This window comes from Temnothorax americanus, unplaced genomic scaffold (genome assembly GCF_048541705.1).
Source record: "Temnothorax americanus isolate GAGA-0224 unplaced genomic scaffold, ASM4854170v1 Scaffold116, whole genome shotgun sequence".
NCBI classification, from domain to species: domain Eukaryota; kingdom Metazoa; phylum Arthropoda; class Insecta; order Hymenoptera; family Formicidae; genus Temnothorax; species Temnothorax americanus.
The window spans coordinates 10,454-28,752 of NW_027509249.1; the positions used below are offsets into that span (position 1 = coordinate 10,454).

An 18,299-nucleotide genomic window follows, 5' to 3' on the forward strand; every position below is an offset into this window, starting at 1 on the left:
CAAACGACGCCTGAACGGAGTGATGTGCTCATCTCGCCTAAGATTGAAAATAAATCTAATGCAACAATTAACAAGTCTCTGCAACTTAGTATCCAACTCGCTACTTAAACTGTGATAAACAAGACAGCAGTAGTCAATGTGTGGTAAGATAAGAGTATTAACGAGTTTGATTCTAAGCGCAGTAGAAAAAGAGTTCTTATTAAATTTGAGTTGGTACAGAGCGTGGTGAACATTCTGTGAAACATGTAAGACATGCTTCTTTCATGACAGGTTAGACATTAAGATTAAACCCAAATTTTTCACATAACTAACAAAAGAGAGAGGCGTTTGGTCAATAACTATCGGTGGTAGAAGGGTAATGTCAATATTACTACCATGAGCTTGACTGCCAAAAATGATAACCTTGGATTTAGCAAGATTGAGTTTAAGGCCATTTGCAACAGCGTATTCAAAGATGGCACAGGCATCTCTAGAGATCAACTCAAGGCCGCGAATAATATCAGCAGGTAGACATGAGAAATATATCTGCTTGTCATCAGCAAAAAGCATGTGGTTTGAGTAAGACAAAACTTTGCTAATGTCATTAATGAAAAGGGAGAACAGCAGAGGACCAAGCACCGAACCCTGAGGAACACCCAGGGACATTGATAACCAGTCAGAACAATTCCCCTCATCATCAACCACGGCTTGAGAGCGGCCTGTTAAGTACGAGAAGATCCAAGCAGTCACGGCATCAGAAAACCAATTTCCACCAGCTTGATAAGTAGAAGGAGATGCGAGACTGTGTCAAAAGCTTTGCTGAAGTCAAACAGAATCATGATGGTAACAAGTCCTTTGTCAATCCCCTCCCTGATGTCATCGCAAACACGCAAAAAAGCAGATTGCGTGTTGTGACCAGAGCGATATGCCGATTGTCTTGGATCTAAAATATTATGCTCATTTAGATAGTTAGTAATCTGTTCGGCAACAATCCTTTCAAGAATTTTAGAAAGTTCAGGCAAGTTTGCAATCGGTCGCGTGTCAGACGGAGACAAAGGAGTGCGAATCTTAAGGCCGGTTTTCACACGCAATGATTGGTGGCGCCAGGCCGCGCCAGTCGACTAATGCCAGTAAAAATGCAAGTGTAAACACTTGATGCAAACTGGCGCTAGTAATGTGGCGTTTACTGGCGGTTATTGGCCAAAGCATATAACCTCAAAATTTGAGGTTATATGGTTGTTGTCATTTACTGTGTGTTTAATAAATGTTAAATATTTTCCATATTATACGCCAATCACTGTGTAAACACTTGTGAGTTTGCCAGTTGGTTCTGGCGCCAATGAATGCTAGTCAGTTGGCGCCACCAATCATTGCGTGTGAAAACCGGCCTTTAGACAATGGACAAATTAAAGCCCGTTTCCACTCAGATGGAAACAAGGAAGACTCCAATGAATGATTGAAAAGTGCAGTGAGCCACGATGAGATACCAGGCCAGGCCATACGTAGAACCTGAAATGGAATGCCATCTGAACCAGAAGCGTAAGAGTTGGCAGGTCCAGCCACAATATGCTTAAGAATCATACGAGGTAATATCGGAGAAAAGACAAACTCAGAACGTTCAGGTGGGCGAGCAACACAAGATGTAGCTAAGATAATATCATCATAGTTCAGCGGTGATGCACGGAAAACTAAAGCATAGTGAGCATTTAACTGATCCGGTGTGAAAAAGTGGAGAGGAGAAACAAAAGAAGACTTTACGAGTCCAAGACGAGCCAACTCTCTCCACAATTTAGCCGGGTCAGTGATGCCATTCAAAGAACTTAAGTGAAACTCACTCTTAGCACGATTAATGTCCGCATTAAGCTGAATCCGAAAGAGTCTATATCTAGCGTATCCTAGCAAACTATTCGAACGCTTAGCCTTTATACTGTAAGTTTCGATCACGAATACGCATCCTGAGCTCACACGAGAGCCACGGCACAGGGCGCCTCTTAACAACGAATGCACGAGCAAGCGCAAAAACATCAAGTGCACCACGCAAAGTACGGGATAACAAAGTACAAGATTCCTCGACGTAAGTGTTATGCGGCAGATTGCCAATTACAGATCCTGCGTTATTGACACAAGGCTGAAGAAATTCAAGAATCAAGAAACTCAGAATCGACAATACCCTTATAACTTTGTCGTAAAATATAGCGCCGAGTGTCGACATTGAAATTAATTGAAAGCGAAAGTTAAATAAGATCATGACCGGTTATGAAAAGACATGAGGATTTGTTAAACGATAATATTTTGTCGCGATCATCAACTATCAAGACATCAAGCCATGAGTCGGAGGAAGCGGTATGATGGGTGGCGTTCGAGCTCACAATATGTAGCGACAGGCTAAACATTAGTTCGCGCAAGTAATTCGCCTCATAATTATTTGCTAGTAAATTACAATTAAAGTCACCACCAATAATAATATTCTTATAAAGATGTGACCAGCCAGTTAACGACTCTGCAAAATCATGGAGAAGGTGACTATGAGGAGCTGAGCTTTGAACGAGCGATGTGCTCCCGCCCTTCGAGAGGGCAGCTCCCGCGTGGCGCGAGCCTCGGGGCGCCACGCGTACGTGCGGTCGTTTCGGTCGTTGTGTGAACACACAAGAGCCCGGAGTGTTGTCGAGTTCGGACGTGCGGACGTGTTTGAGTTTATATATATATCTTATAGAATAAAGAACTATTAGAGTACAAGATATCGTTGTGTTTCCTGCCCATCTCGCCACATACGCAGTCGTTCTTTGATAAATAGCCAATAGGTTATGGGCCCAGGGCACAATTTCTCTGCGTGAGAAACGAACGAATATAGTTGAACGTATAACGAAGTGTGTGAGACGCCGGCGAAGGGCATCGAAAAGAATAGAAGAATCTAGAAGATTAGAGGGTAAGTAAATAATATTCCTCGTTGCTGACGAGCAAAACGAGAGAATTCTCAGCTAGTAAGAACGTTCGTTCGATAAAGGCTGTTAGAAGGAGATAGATGTTTTTGCCTTCTTCTTGAGAGATAGAAATAGAGGTAACAGTGAAAATAAGAAAATTAGAGAATAGATGTATAAAGAGTAGATGTGATAAATTAACTAAATTCTAAGAGAAATAGAGAATAGATGTGTGATAGAAAGAGATAGATGTGTGAGATAGAAAGAGATAGACATATGCCGCTTGGTAACAAGCTGGCGGGAAAAGCGCCGTGCGCGTGCAAGTCCGAGCGTGAACGGCGAGAGTCATTGTTTTTGGCGCGCGGAAGTCCGATCGTAGACGGCGAGAGTCATTGTTTTTGGCGCGCGGAACTTGTTGCTGGGCGCGCACAAACACATAATCGATTTCGACTAATAACATGGCATTGATGCTAGATGGTTAAATTACGATACATGTAAATGTATGCGTATGCTAGATGGCTAGATTGCGATACATGTATATGTATGTGTATGCGTATGTATAAAAACTCTATATGACTCTACATGAGTTTTTTTTTTTTTTTTGAAATCGATATGTATCGGGTCGGTAATTGAGCATGACTAGCTGTGCGGTGTAGCTTGATTACTGTACAGGGAGGCCGCGTAAATTTGTATGGGCCCCGTGCGCGTGCGTGATCAACCCGAGCTCCCATAGATCTTTTCAGCAGTGCTGGGGATCGCAACGGAAAGTGGTGTGCGCGTACGGATAGCCCTGCAGAGGCACGTGGTTTCTCGCTTTGGGGCTGTTGTAAATTGCAGTGCGTTCTATATAGCCTCATAAGCATTGTGTTTTTATCTTATTGCTGAAAGAAATTAGGTGATAGAAATTAAACCATTATATGTCAATAAGAATGTTGGTTTATCTTGTCAAAAGAGGAATGCTAATGTTTAATTGATATTTAAATCCCTATATAGATGGAAAAAGAGACAGAAAATCTTCCGGTGGAGGAAGAAGGCCAAGATGCGCTGGTCGATTACGACAGCGATAGTAGCATCATCACGGTAATAGAAAGAGAAAGAGATAAGGAAGAGACTGAAGGAAAGGGTGCAATTTCGAAACGCAACAAACAAAAACCTACGGTTATGGAAAACGTGGATGTGACAAATGCATGGGTAGAGAATCGCTCTGTACTACCTATAGGAACAAAACTGCTGTATGAGAAACAAGAAAAGATGGTTGCAAAAATGGACTCGGTACTAAAGATGTTGGACAAGGTTATGACTAAAGCTACCTCCATGATGGACAATATGGTAGAAGTTGCCCATGTAAATCTAGAGAAAAAGAAAGTAAAGCTTAGACGGTTAGACGTAAATAACAAAAATACGCAAAGTACAGTAGAGAACGGTATACAAACGGTTAAAGAATTAGAAGTAGAGTCTAAAAAGAAAAAGTTAGAACAACAGTCTGTTCAGCCGAGAAAAATAGAAGTTTAGAGACCATTAAGAGCGCTTTAGAGGTAGAATTAAACAGTCAAAGGTTGCATATTAGAAGAGAATATAAGTTGACGCAAAAATCCAACTTTGATCTTTGGATGGATTATTTAAAATCTGAGTTAATGAATAACGATTTGTTAGATGTAATAGATTCAAACATTGAAAGTCCAGAAAATCTTTCCGAATTAAAAGTTGCTAAGAGAAAAAGTCTAGTTAGAGATATAATAATCAATCATTTAGATGAAAATTATCATAAGAGGATTTTACATGAAAAAGACCCGAAAGAAATTTTGAAGAAATTAAGAGGTTATAAAAAGATTGAAGTAAATGTTATTCATGCATCGGTATGAGCTAGACTTTATCAAATTAAAATGAGAAAAGACAAAAAAATAAGTAATTTTTGCGAACGCTTCGATTCAATAATTAGAGAATATGAATCATGCGAAGATGCGGTACCTCTCGCAGAACAAGAGATTAGATCTGCATTTTATCAAGCTGTGTCAATAAATGTACCAGAGCTGAGGAATGTAGATTTAACAATTAAAGTAATTTAAATCGATTTATTCTATTTATTATTCAATGTAGATTTAATTAGAAGACAATCTAATCTTAAAGAATTAAACATAGATAAAATAAAGTCTTTCATGATGCAGTTAGAGGCAGAGACTAAGACTGAAGTTAGAGAGAATCTAAAGAAACCAGAGGTTAGAGCACAAAGGGCCACCGCTGAGGAGCACAAGCAAGTCAAGTGTTACAGATGTAACAAATTGGGCCATATGGCAAAGGACTGTCCACTAGCAGGAACAGAGGCCTGGTTTTGTTATTATTGCCAGGAGATACGAGGACACAAAGGAGATAGCTAATGCCGGAGCCCAGGCGAGCAGATTTAGAGGAAAAAGGTATTCAAATAAAACCGTTAATAAAAATATAAAGAAAAAGGGTAGATTTGTGCAAAAACGCACAAAAAGAGTAGATAACAGAGGGAAAATAACCAAGATACAACCAGCCAAGAAACATATACCGACGAAAACAGCAAAAGAAGGTAAATTATGCATGATTAAAGTAATAGAAGATAGAGATAGTTCAAAAGAGTTAGTAAATTTTATTGTAGATTCGGGTGCTACGGATCATATTGTGAACAAGAATATTTATTCTGTCCAATTTCGAAAAATGTAAAAATAGAGTTATTAAATGCGCGAATAAAAATGAGCTTGAAGACATTTTGATAGATGGTAAAGGAGATCTTTTGTTAATAACGAATGAAAAAGAAAAGAGAGTCATTAAATTAACAAATGTAATTGCAACAAAGGAAGTATCTGAAAATTTGTTGTCTCTGAGAAAATTGGCTGATGCAGGGTTCAGTATCTATTTAGATGATAAAGTGTTTAAAGTTTACAATAAACTGACAAATAAAATAGTTTTTGAAGAAGTTTATGAGAAACCAAATTGGATTATACAATTTGAGGTCAAAAATAATAATATAGAGGACAATGATAATGTAGAATGTGCTGTGTACAGATGTAGAGCAGAAATTGTTTTACACAGTGAGCTTCCTGAACAATCGCAGGCAAACATACAGAGCAATGAGTTATCAATTTCGGAGGGAGAATTAGATGAAAGGGACAATGTTGGTTCTGCGATTGGGAGAGAGAATGAAGGAGAGCTCTCAAATGTGAACGAAAATATAGAACACAACAATGCTGAACTCGAGCAAGCCATTAAGTTAGAGGATATACAGACAATAGAGAATATAGAAGAAATGTGTAAAAGCTCGGTAATCGAAAAAGAAGAGAAATTAGAGAAAATAAATGAGGCGATGTTATGGCATGTTAGATTAGGTCACGCATCGTTAAACTATCTAAGACAATTACAAAAAGTAGAAAAGAGATTAGAGAATGTTAAGCTTGATAACTCCATATTAGAGTGTGAAGTCTGTATAATGGCAAAGATGACAAAACTGCCGTTTAAAGAAAATAGAAATAGAGCTCAAAGACCACTTCAAGTCATACACACGGATATTATGGGTCCGATAAAACCCACCTCATATCCAGGACAAAAGAGATTTATTATTGTGTTTATAGATGATCATTCTAGATTGGCGAAAGCATACTCACTAAAGACAAAAGACGAGTTTAGAGAGGTTTTAGAGAAATACCTCATACAAGCCAGAAATCTACTGGGAAAAGAAGAAAAACTGTGTTATGTAAAGTCAGATCAAGGCAAGGAGTTCACGGGAGGTGCGTTTAGAGAAGTACTGGATAGAGAAAAGATAGAAGCCATTTACGCGCCACCGTATACTCCAGAGCATACCGGAGTTGCAGAAAGATTCAACAGAACGTTGCAAGAGAAAATTAGAACATATATGTTCGACTCGGAATTACCAAAGAGTATATGGGAATTGGCAGTTGACGCTGCTGTGCATGCGTACAACAGATCTCTACACAAAACTATAGAGTACGAGATCCCGTTGAAGAAGTTCTCACCAGAAACGAGTTGTCATTTTGAGCAAATAAAGAGATTCGGATGCATTGGATATGCAAGAGTACCAAAGCCTACGTCGAAGTTCGACAAGAGAGCTATTAGAGGTGTGTTGGTAGGATATACTGACACTGGATATATACTCTGGCATCCAAGCACAAGAAAATTCATAGAGTCCCGACACATTCGATTTAATAAAAAAGTAACATATAAAAATGTATATCAAAATAGTCAAACAGAAGAAGAAAAAGACTCAGATAAAAATTGGATGAAAGAGTTCGTAGAAGATGAGGAAAAGGGAGAACAAATACTAGAGATTCCTGAGAAAAGGAAAAGAGGTAGACCGAGAAAACAAATAACACAACTAGACGAACAGAAGCAGAAGGTCGCACAAAAGGAAAGTAAAACTCCAATGACTAGAAGTAAAACTAAAAGAAAACTAGAAGATAATGGAAACACTGATGTGCGGAGAATAATAGAAGATGTTAGCTTTGCTAATTATACCAATGTGAAAAATGTTCAACGGAATATAGAGAACGAAGATGAATTACATCAATGTCTTATGGCATCGTTGAACAGAGAGCCTGTTACTTATGAAGAAGCAATGTCAAGTAACGAAAGAGAGAATTGGAAAATGGCAGTCAAAGAAGAACTCGAATCTATGTATGCTAATCAAGTGTGGGAACTTGTCGATAGACCATTAGAGAAATTAGATGGAAAACGACCTAATATAATATATTCAAGATGGGTATTTAGAAGAAAATTAGAGGCAAATAGATCTACCAGATTCAAAGCAAGACTTGTGATCAGAGGTTGTAAAGATAGAAACGTGTATGATTTAAAAGAGACATATGCACCCGTTTCGAGACTGTCACTGGTTAGATCTATATTGGCAATAATAAATAAGTATAACTTATACGCTAGTCAGCTAGATGTTAAGACTGCGTTTTTTAAATGGAATTTTAGAAGAAAAAGATGAAATATATATGGAAATTCCAGAGGGAGTAGAAGTGGATGAAAACACCAAGGAGAATAAGGTGTGTAAATTGAATAGAGCTTTGTACGGATTGAAGATAAGTCCGAAAAGATGGAATAAGAGATTTTTAGAAGAGGCTAAGAAACTTGGATTAGAGAACGACCTACATAAGCCATGCCTGTTCACGTGGAGGAAAGAAGGCAAAATAGTGATTGTACTGCTTTACGTAGATGATATGTTGGTTGCAAGTAATGATCAGAAGAAATTAGAAGAAATAAAAAAGAAGTTGAGTGAAACATTTGAGACGAAGGATCTTGGGGAACCAAAGAACTTTCTGGGAATAACAATAGAGCAAAACAAAGAAGAAAGATATATGTACATTCATCAGACGCGATATACTGAGAGCGTATTAGAAAAGTTTCATATGAATGAATGCAAGCCTCAGAGTACTCCTATGGTCACCAGAAAAGTGAGCAATAAAAATAGAAAGAATAAATTAGAAGAAAAGAGTATTAAAGAAGAAATTAAAAGAGTACCTTATAGAGAAGCTATAGGAAGCTTAATGTATCTGGCAAATGCTACACGACCTGATATAGTCTTTGCAGTAAATTATTTAGCAAGAAGACAATTAGAGCCAACGGAAGAAGACTGGCAAGATGTAAAAAGAGTCTTCAGATATCTTAGAGGAACTGCAAATAAAGGATTAATATTTAGAGGTAAAACAGATGAATTGGAGTCACTGACAGATGATATAGTTTTAGAGATTGCATGGATTCTACATCCACTGGAGGATATATAATCAAATTGTTTGGAGATGTGATAGCATGGAGAAGTCATAAACAGACATATGTTACACTCTCTACCTATCAGGCAGAGTATCTAGCAATGAGTGAGACCTGTCAAGAAATAATTTAATTAGACAAGTAGCTCAGGTATGTTGTTAGAAGAACATTCTTGCCTGCAACAATCTGGTGTGATAACAGAGCAGCAGGAAACTGCACTAAGAAGAATGGAAGTCACAAACTTAAAATGTTTGATGACAACTTAAAAGAAATAAAGAAAAACTTAGAAGAGAGAGAAGAAACTGGAAACAGAAAACATATGGCTGACACTCATAGAGATTTTATCAAGCAGTGTGTTGATCAAGGGAAGGTGAAAGTCGAATGGATTGAGACCAAAAAGAACTTGGCAGACATTATGACAAAACCTTTACTTTTAGAAGCATTTGCATATCTAAGAGATAAGATAATGAATGTAGAGTTTGAACAGAATTAGAGATTAATTTTATTCTAGAACTAACTCTCGGTGTGTTTCAGATAAAGCAGAAACTTAGAAGACCAAGGATCGCTCGCACAAAGCGAGGGAGTATGAGGAGCTAAGCTTTGAACGAGCGATGTGCTCCCGCCCTTCGAGAGGGCAGCTCCCGCGTGGCGCGAGCCTCGGGGCGCCACGCGTACGTGCGGTCGTTTCGGTCGTTGTGTGAACACACAAGAGCCCGGAGTGTTGTCGAGTTCGGACGTGCGGACGTGTTTGAGTTTATATATATATATCTTATAGAATAAAGAACTATTAGAGTACAAGATATCGTTGTGTTTCCTGCCCATCTCGCCACATACGCAGTCGTTCTTTGATAAATAGCCAATAGTGACCTTTTGGTCTCCTATAGACCGACGCAAACAATATCGACTTGTTCTGAGGCAAGCAAACTTCAATAATTAAATATTCCGGATCATCAACATGGCCACCCACAGACGCAGCTATAACCACGGCCTTAAGCGAATTATGAACGTAGCAGGCGACATCCCCACCAATCCGACCTACTCGATCATTACGAATCAAAAAGTAATTATCCAACGCCACAAGATCATCAGAGACGCCCGCATGGAGCCAGGTCTCGGATACGGAAATAATGTGGTAAAAATTGGTGTTGAAGTAAAGCCTGATAAATTTAATGTGTCCCCGCAAAGAGTTAGCATTAAATTGAGCTACATGAATTGAAGCAGCACCCAAGACCGAGTCACGATGCGAGATGGAAGTCGATAAACAATCGGAATGCGTGTGTCAAACTAGCTTATCGAGATCGGCGGCAGAATCAATTAAAACAGCGGGCTCACCATCAGAGAGTCTGACATGAATACGTCCCCCCTTACCCAGACGTACTTGTACAACTTATCCCTGGCAACACGCTTGGTACGCTGCAACAATTCATGTATCTCTTTAGGCAGTAGCTCATTTACATAAACGCTCCGATTAGAGTCGTTTCCGCACACTTCCCTCTGCATGAGTGCGTGACGTGCCCTCTTTTTTGGAAATAACGATGTCACGGACTGCACTCGAAGATAAGGTATAACAATATATGATCCATTGGCAGAGACAGACGACGACTGGTCAAGCGGCGACGCCGGCAGAGGCCTACGAACAATAGCCCTGACGTCAAGAATGTGACAAGCAAGATCCGAGACATCTAGGGTCGAGAACACGTTGCGCACACACGCCGAGGGGGTAATAGGCATCACAGCAGGCACACCTGATATAATAATTTTGTTATCCGCCTGAGCATGCGAAACAAGCTGACTCCGATCACTCCTCAAATCACGGACCTCGTTTGTGAGAGCAACGTACTGCTGCTCTAACTTTGTAATACGCTGAGTATTCTGATCAACAATACACGCAATGGAATTTAATTTATTAAGCTTGTCATTAAGCTTACTATTAGTACGTTGCTGACTTTCAATGAACGCAGATAGTCTAGCATCAAATTCTTTCATCTGATCAATTACTCGAAGCAGAAGCTCATGAGTTCTGTTGTCACTTCCAGGCTGCGATTGAGTACCGGTGCTCATTGTAGTAGCAATAACACTCTCAAAACTAAATGACCGCGCGGTATTTTCCCCTTCATGTGTAAGAGGTGTAAGAGGTACTGAAGCAGACAGTGATCTGCAGCAAGTCTCCGCATTCGTATGTATTTGACCGGAAATGAATATCCGGGAAAGAATCTACCATATGAAATCGTTTGTATTTCGTATGAAAACTTTTGAAGTGCAATTAAAAAGGTTTGTGAGTCATTCAATAATTGTAATTAATTAATTATTTTTACACCATGCGTTTAGCCGAAATAGATAAATTAATAAAAGTTTTTATACGGAATCGTTTGTATTTTGTATGAAGAGTTATGAAGTGTGATTAAAAAGGTTTGTGAGAGTCACCCAGATAATTTTAATTAAATATTTATAAACTCGGTAATTAGCCGAAATATAGATTTTTAGTTATTTATGTTAAAAGAAGAAGGCGCTAGTGTTCCCGAACAATTAAACAATTCGTACTGTTTACAACGTTTACTTTTGGCGTCGCGCAACCTGGTGAATCAAACAACAGCCCGTGCGACTCTCACGCAGATGATCAACGTGATCTTCGCGCGAATGGAGACTCAGGCGGAGGAAGAGATCGTGAGGCTTGATGGGGAACATCAGCAGGAGGGTTCTGTCATAGCAAACGGCGAAACTGAAGCCAAGGTTAGTCCAGAGAATGCTCCTAGTAATGATAACATTGATTCTCAAACAATTGTCAAGAGTATTCTTGATGATGTAGTAAAATCCGTGGTGCTATTGGAAGAGGAAGTAAGTTTGGAGAACGGTAGTCCGGAGAACAACGGTGACAAGGCAGCCGCTGAGAATGACAACATGGTAACTGCAAAATTCACCCATGTGCTGCAAAATGATGCAGTCCTGGTGTTTCACGCTCTCTGCAAGCTCTCTATGAAACCGCTGCCGGACGGCACTCCCGATCCAATATCGCACGAACTCCGTTCCAAGATCTTGTCGCTTCAGTTACTTCTGGGAATCTTGCAGAATGCCGGTCCAATATTGCGCTCTAACGAGATGTTTGTTATCGCCATTAAACAGTACTTGTGTGTCGTGCTGTCGAAGAATGGCGTGTCTTTGGTGCCGGAAGTGTTCGAGCTGTCGTTAGCGCTGTTCCTGGCGCTGCTCGCCCGTTTCAAGATGCACCTCAAGATGCAGATTGAGGTGTTCTTTAAGGAGATCTTTATGAACATCCTCGAGACCTGTAGCAGCTCTTTTGAGCACAAGTGGATGGTCATACATGCGCTTACGAGGATCTGTGCGGATGCCCAGAGCGTCATTGACATCTACGTTAACTACGATTGCGATCTCAGCAGCGAATCTCTTCGAGAAGCTCGTCAATGATCTCTCTAAGATTGCTCAAGGTTGTCAAACTCACGCAGTTCTGCGCCGCGATCGAGTTAAGACAATGGATTAACAGTTTCTCAAGAGTATCACGATAAATAAGATTAGATTCGATGCTGGTGATAATGTAGAAATGTATCATAATCATAATTTGACGATTTCATAAAGAAGAAGACCAATATCTTTGTGTAAAGCTAGCTGAACAGTTTTATGCTTTCAGTATCTTAATTAAAATTTTTAAATAGCCTCTTAAATAGTCTAACTGTTAGTTCTTTCGCACGTTATTATGTAACATTAGCAAAGACTAAATCAGATTATACGTAAAGTGTGGCTTTATCTTTATTTGTAACTCTATTGTACAATTTCACAGGACATCGAAAAAAAGAGAAACGTTTAGATATTCTATAATTTATGTGTAAACAATAAAGAACTTATAGAGATTGATAACCATTTTAGCAGGATAAACTGTGTTGGCGTACTTTTTCTACATGCGTACCTTCCCCAAGCGAGCCGAGACTCAAACCAGATCCGTGAAAAATATCGCCACTTTCGTAGAGTTTTTGTACAGTTTTACTCTAGGAATATCGCGAGAAAAAGAAAGACTTCGGAGATTTTTATCTGAATTGATCGACATAAAGAGAGAGCATAGTAAAGAAGCTAGCTTTCGAGAATTTGAACGCATATAATATTTTGTTATAATACTATGAGCGAATTAGTTTACGTCAATCTGTCAAGTTTTAATAATAAATTATTAACAATATATCGATATCGGTAGTTTAATAATAATAATACATTAAAAAGCGCTCAATTTAAAAGTAGGGCAATCCTAATAAACGACTGTAAAAAAAATTCAAGGTGGAACGCAATAGACAATTCGGTTGCTCTGACATGCTAACTTAAATGGCAAGAAGTACTTCTCAGCGGTAATGACATTTAAGTCTCTTTTAATTGGGTTGTGGCAGGGCGTTTGAGATAACCTGCTCTTTACCCTGCACAGCTGGTACATCTTTACAATCTTAATTAGCAACTATCGCTTATAGCTACAGACTTATTAGCCTGTATATTTATTTATTTCAGTATAAAATAATTTTTAAAACGTTCATATTAATTCTGATTGCAGACGGACCTTCGGGAGCACTAGCGCCTTCTTCTTTTAACATGAATAACTAAAAATCTATATTTCGGCTAATTACCGAGTTTATAAATATTTAATTAAAATTATCTGAGTGACTCACAAACCTTTTTAATCACACTTCATAACTCTTTATACAAAATACAAACGATTCCGTATAAAAACTTTTATTAATTTATCTATTTCGGTTAAATGCATGGTGTAAAAATAATTAATTAATTACAATTAAACGAATGACTTACAAACCTTTTCAATTGCACTTCAAAAGTCTTCATACGAAATACAAACGATTTCATATGGTAGATTCTTTCCCGGACATTCATTTCCGGTCAAATACATACAAATAGTCACTGCGTACCTGTTAAGAGAGTTAGGCAGAGTTTCCACTGAGCGCGTCGCGTCGTCCGAGTTGAACCAATCAAAACATCCCATTTCATTACACTCTTGTGACGGGATCAAAATGGGATGTTTTGATTGGTTCAACTCGGACGACGCGACGCGTGACGCGCTCAGTGGAAACTCAGCCTAATGCTGCGTTCCTACTATACGCGTCGCTCGTCGCGTCACGACGCCGCATCATGAGTTATCCAATCAAATCGTTTTATTTTATGACGTCATTTCCGACGCAAGATCTTGTCGGAAATGACGTCGTAAAATGAAACGTTTTGATTGGATAACTCTTGACGCGGCGTCGTGACGCGACGCGCGACGCGTATAGTGGGAACGCAGCATAAGACTTAATACAGCCTGGATGAAACACCTTCCCGCACTCGCACTCAATCGATATGGTCGCGATCGGCTTTTTGCACCTAGTGCACGCACGCTGCATTCCCGTCGGTCAGGCAAGCTGTATAAGCAGCAAGAGATGATTTATAGTTCGAAGTTGTATAGATCCGCAAGCACGGCGCGACACACTGTAGCCAATCAGCAGTGACCCAGACAGCACGCGATGAGATACAATAGGCGTCACTCGTCACAAGATCATGCATCAGCCAATTGGCAATCACTCAGGTAACACGCGGCAGCCAATCAGAGATCTAAATAAAAGACGGTTCACATCGATCCGCAGGCACCGCGTTGCGCATAGATCACACAGTATGTCGCAGCGATCGACACAGGGCAGCCAATCAACAGTCTCCTCGATAGCAAATGCTCAGAAAGCAGCGTGAAGATCAGCAACTACAGGCGCATGCGCAGCTGAGATCAGCGTCTTTCACAGGAATATCCAGTAGTTATAGGGGTTAGACCGATGCAATGATACTCGCAACAGAAATGCTCTAAATACAGTAGCAAGCACCAGAGAGATAATAGTTGTGCGTAACAAGCAGTAAAAACATGCTAAGTACTTGCAACAAAATAGCCCGAAGGCAACTCACGGCTGGAAATATATTCACTTAAAACAGGAGCAAAGAGAACAGATAGACACAGAATTTCCAACGTGACGGAAACTCTGTGTCTATTGCCTGTGTCACTGTTTATTCTGCATTTATACATGATTTCTGATTTCTATTCTCTGTTCCGATTGCCTAGCCTGTTGCCTAGCATTGTGCAAGGGGCTTTATTTGGCCGTATCGTCCACTGACAAGGGGATTTGTGGGGATTTGCTCGCTGGCTGTGGTCGCGTTCGGACGTGTCACGCTCCCATGCGGTTTCTCATCCGCGGCTTTCAATAAGCGAGCTTGGTTTTATCGCGGCGTGTGTAATACCCCGCGTTTCACGGACGATTTCTCGCCATGCTCAGTGCGTACCTCGCCGACATCCGAGTCGGCGATAATTTATCTCGCGCGTCCGAATCTGCGTATTCATCCGCGTCGTTGGTCGCACGTGGCATTATGCAGGGGGCTTCGGCTTCTTGCAAAGACTCGGGGGGAGGGGCCGCGCTAATGCCTTCGCGCACTGTCGCGCACGTCCTCTCCTTTAGATCCCGGACCCGACGGAGACGTTCCCTGGCCCGGCACCCGCACCCGTCCCCGTACTTTGTCGCGCTCTCGTTCGCGTTCTAGTTCACGCTCGCGCTCTAGATTTGCTATTAAAGTAACGCTCTCTCTGTTTTCGTACGTATAGTGTTGTCACCGCTGATTCCTTCGGTCGTAATGTTATGGCTGGCGACGATGTCTCGCCGTCGTCACTGGTCTTTCTTGATTGTCGGGCTTAAGCTGGTTACGTGTCTCGCGATCGCACGTGTGCAATCACGACTCAGGACAATGGCGATTGCCTTCTTCCCGCTTCCGCTGCGCAGCCTACTTCCGAATCATTCCCTATGGAAATAGAGTTGGAAAAAAGCAGAAAGAGGTTCTCAACGGACTTATCCGAGTCCTCTGCAAGTAAGAGTGTTAAATCGACACCACCAGATAAAAGTTTTATTAACAATAAGAACATTGCGTCTAAGGATAATTCGAGTTCTTGGTTACCTCTTACGGCAATTTGTAATCTTTATATTAATTCTCGCTACGCGTCAACTGACAAGTCCTCTTTTATTGTCCATATCCGTACCATTCCCGATAAAGAAAATAACGACATGGGTAGCAAGCCCCCCGATACCCACCCTTTTTTAATTGGCCGCGTGGTCACGCAGATTGTTAGCGGAGGGCTACAAGAAATTAAGAAGATAAGTAAAGACCATGTTCAGGTTATATTAACCAACGCCGATGCCGCCAATCGGCTAATCGACGACCGGTCACTTGCTAACTATAGGTTTTTAAAACCTTCATTCCCTCTTACAAAACAATCTGTACTGGTATTATCAGGGACATCCCGCAATCGCTTCCTATTGAGAACTTTCTCGATAATATAGAATCCTCCCCGAAAGCGATCAAAGTTCATAGGTTAAATTGTAGAGTTAAATACGGCAACTTGTACAAGTACGAACCTTCGCGTACCGTATGCATTAAATTCGCGGGACAAAGTTTACGAGGCAGCGTCTCTATTTTTAAAGTCAGGCATGCCGTTTTTCCCTTCGTCCCTAAGGTTAAGATTTGTTTTGCGTGCTATAGAGCGTGGTACATAAGTAAAATTTGCAAGGGAAAACCTCGCTGTTTATATTGTAGCAAAGACAAGCATGTCGAGAGAGTGGAATGTTCTGGTAAGGATTCCCCTCACAAATGTATTAACTGCGGCGGGCCGCACCTGGCCAAATCTTTTGATTGCCCGATTATTACGAACCTAAGAAAGGCCTACGCGCTCGCGGCTGCTAAGAACCTTCCTCTCTTTAAAGCCAAGAAAAAGATAAGATCTACCTCAAGCTCCTCCTTCACCAATTCTGTTTAAAAGATAGTTAAAAACGAAAAGAGATTGTGTTTTGTGCGTCATCTAATCGGGTAATCACGGTGTTAGGGTGCATCCCGATGGAGAAGAAATAGCGGAACGGAACAGTAACGGAAAAGAGATATGGTGAGGGGTTAACTAATCAGAGTAGTTCCGTTTCAATTCCGTTCCGTTATTTAGTGAGTGGGTTCCCCATGGCACGGAGCTGTTACGGAACGGAAAAGAAACGGAAAAATTTCTAACCTATTCTGTCGAAAGTTCGCAAATAAGTGCAGTGGATCGATTGCTTTGCAACATTTTTATTTTTGCAAATAAAGAGCAATATGTCGTCATCGGTAGGTATTATATGTGAAAATAAAATATATATGTTAAAATCCTATGTTAATATGTTAATGCTAATTAACCGAATGTGATATATTTCATTAATTTCCAGAAATTCAAATGTGAATATGTTCAAAGCGTCCTGTTCAAAGAGCAACAGCATTAATTCCTTCCACATCAACAAGTGACAACCTCAACGTAGATGATGATCTTATTCCCATCATCAATGACAATCCTACGTCACTGTCTCCAGTCTCTCCGGCGTTATTGCTGTTATTCTCACTCTCGACGTGTGTTTCTAAAGAATCTAAATAATAACAGATTTAGTTTTACAACAAATTTATATATCATTTACATATTCTAACCATTAGTTATATTGAATATATATTGCCTTTCTTGTACACAAATGTACGTACCATTTATAAAGAGATTTCGATCTTTATCCATTATTAAATTCGTATGATTTGCTAAGCAAGGATGTGAAAGTTTTCCGTCTTCATCGAACCAAACAATCCAGCGGCAATATCCACATTTGAATTTCTGGAAATTAATAAAGTATATCACATTCGGTTAATTAGCATTAACATATTAACATAGGATTTTAACATATATATTTTATTTTCACATGTAATACCTACCGATGACGACATATTGCTCTTTATTTGCAATAATAAAAATGTTGCAAAGCAATCGATCCACTGCACTTATTTGCGAACTTTCGACAGAATAGGTTAAAAATTTTTCCGTTTCTTTTCCGTTCCGTAACAGCTCCGTGCCATGGAGAACCCACTCACTAAATAACGGAACGGAATTGAAACGGAACTACTCTGATTGGTTAACCCCCCACCATATCTCTTTTCCGTTACTGTTCCGTTCCGCTATTTCTTCTCCATCGGGATGCACCCTTAAAGGTAGTATGGTAAAACTGTCATAAATGGCAGCAGAAGCAATGTCACTATAGCGACTTTCACACCTCATTGGTCGCGATACGAAACGATGAAGAGCCGCCTTAAGATTTTCCCACGCCAGCGCCGCAGACAGAAGCGTGCGCATCTATAACGGTCGAAACGGACACTCGTACCTCGTGTCTCGTCAGTAACGGACATTCACATAGTTTTCTACAATATTCGTTTAATACTTTGTTACGCGAGATCCGTGATCTAACTCAGACATCGAGTTCTCTACTCGACAGTGTAATAATTATCCTAAGTTGTACATAGTGTAAATACATAACTGTCTTACATATATATAGTCCCGTCAAAATACGGAAAAAGGGGGGGTACCTAGAAAAAATTGCAACACAAGGTTTTATTACGTCATTGTGTTCAGAAAAATATACTGAACAACATATTCAAATTCCGCCATTTTCCGCTATCCCTAAGTATGTTTTTTATTAACAATTTATAAACAAATTCGTTTTTCTTCACAAATACGATAAATTTTGAAATTTTTGTGGAGATCAAAGTTGTAGAACAGACAAATATCTACAAAAAATGTTCTTATGAGTTTTTTGA

General features: G+C 40.0%; 3 long non-coding RNA genes and 2 pseudogenes across 4 annotated transcripts; 4 read left to right on the forward strand and 1 right to left on the reverse strand.

Annotated features, from left to right (window-relative positions):
* The first annotated feature begins 3,475 nt into the window (after window positions 1-3,475).
* On the forward strand, window positions 3,476-7,866 carry LOC143908807 (uncharacterized; annotated as a pseudogene).
* A 12-nt stretch (window positions 7,867-7,878) lies between these two features.
* LOC143908808 (uncharacterized) lies at window positions 7,879-10,421 on the forward strand. Its single transcript, XR_013260257.1, has 2 exons — window positions 7,879-9,777; window positions 10,235-10,421. It is a non-coding gene; the product is annotated as an uncharacterized LOC143908808 (long non-coding RNA).
* Window positions 10,422-11,188: 767 nt separating this feature from the next.
* Window positions 11,189-12,430, forward strand: LOC143908780 (brefeldin A-inhibited guanine nucleotide-exchange protein 2 pseudogene; annotated as a pseudogene). Its single transcript, XR_013260249.1, has 2 exons — window positions 11,189-11,375; window positions 11,452-12,430. The product of XR_013260249.1 is annotated as a brefeldin A-inhibited guanine nucleotide-exchange protein 2 pseudogene (transcript).
* Window positions 12,431-16,552: 4,122 nt separating this feature from the next.
* On the forward strand, window positions 16,553-17,049 carry LOC143908789 (uncharacterized). Its single transcript, XR_013260254.1, has 2 exons — window positions 16,553-16,799; window positions 16,898-17,049. It is a non-coding gene; the product is annotated as an uncharacterized LOC143908789 (long non-coding RNA).
* On the reverse strand, window positions 16,900-17,546 carry LOC143908788 (uncharacterized). Its single transcript, XR_013260253.1, has 3 exons — window positions 17,424-17,546; window positions 17,202-17,325; window positions 16,900-17,092 (listed from the first exon to the last, which is right to left on the reverse strand). It is a non-coding gene; the product is annotated as an uncharacterized LOC143908788 (long non-coding RNA).
* Between the last annotated feature and the right edge of the window lie 753 nt (window positions 17,547-18,299).